The sequence below is a fragment of the Penaeus monodon genome, chromosome 30, assembly GCF_015228065.2.
Source record: "Penaeus monodon isolate SGIC_2016 chromosome 30, NSTDA_Pmon_1, whole genome shotgun sequence".
NCBI classification, from domain to species: Eukaryota; Metazoa; Arthropoda; class Malacostraca; order Decapoda; family Penaeidae; genus Penaeus; species Penaeus monodon.
Window position 1 is genome coordinate 14,027,704 of NC_051415.1, and position 338 is coordinate 14,028,041.

Genomic DNA, 338 nt, shown 5'->3' on the forward strand with positions numbered 1-338 from the left:
AAGTACTCAAGGGAGTGGCAGGATCTGAGGGGGACAGATACTTAAGTCATAATAACCGCACCTCTTTAGAAATTAAGTTCCGGTGATTGACCTTCATTAACGCCTAATGGTATCACCTTTACACATTACGCTCGCATCACATCACCTTACAAGATATCCAGGCTCGCAGTGTTCACTTTTTCTTTGTGATTTTATCTGATGTGCACTGTTCTCTTGAGTTTTTTAATTGGAAGAGGCCTTATTCTGTTATTTGCTGTAGCTTTGAGTAATTTCCTTTATGGCTAGGAAATTACTTGTCATTTTTACTTCCTTATATTACATAATAGGGAAGTATTGTG

At 37.9% G+C, this 338-nt stretch overlaps 1 protein-coding gene across 1 annotated transcript in view; it reads left to right on the plus strand.

Moving 5' to 3' along the window:
- The window catches only part of LOC119592535 (transmembrane protein 8B-like), a 15,684-nt gene that overhangs the window by 2,554 nt on the left and 12,792 nt on the right, over positions 1-338 (plus strand). The window lies entirely within an intron of this gene.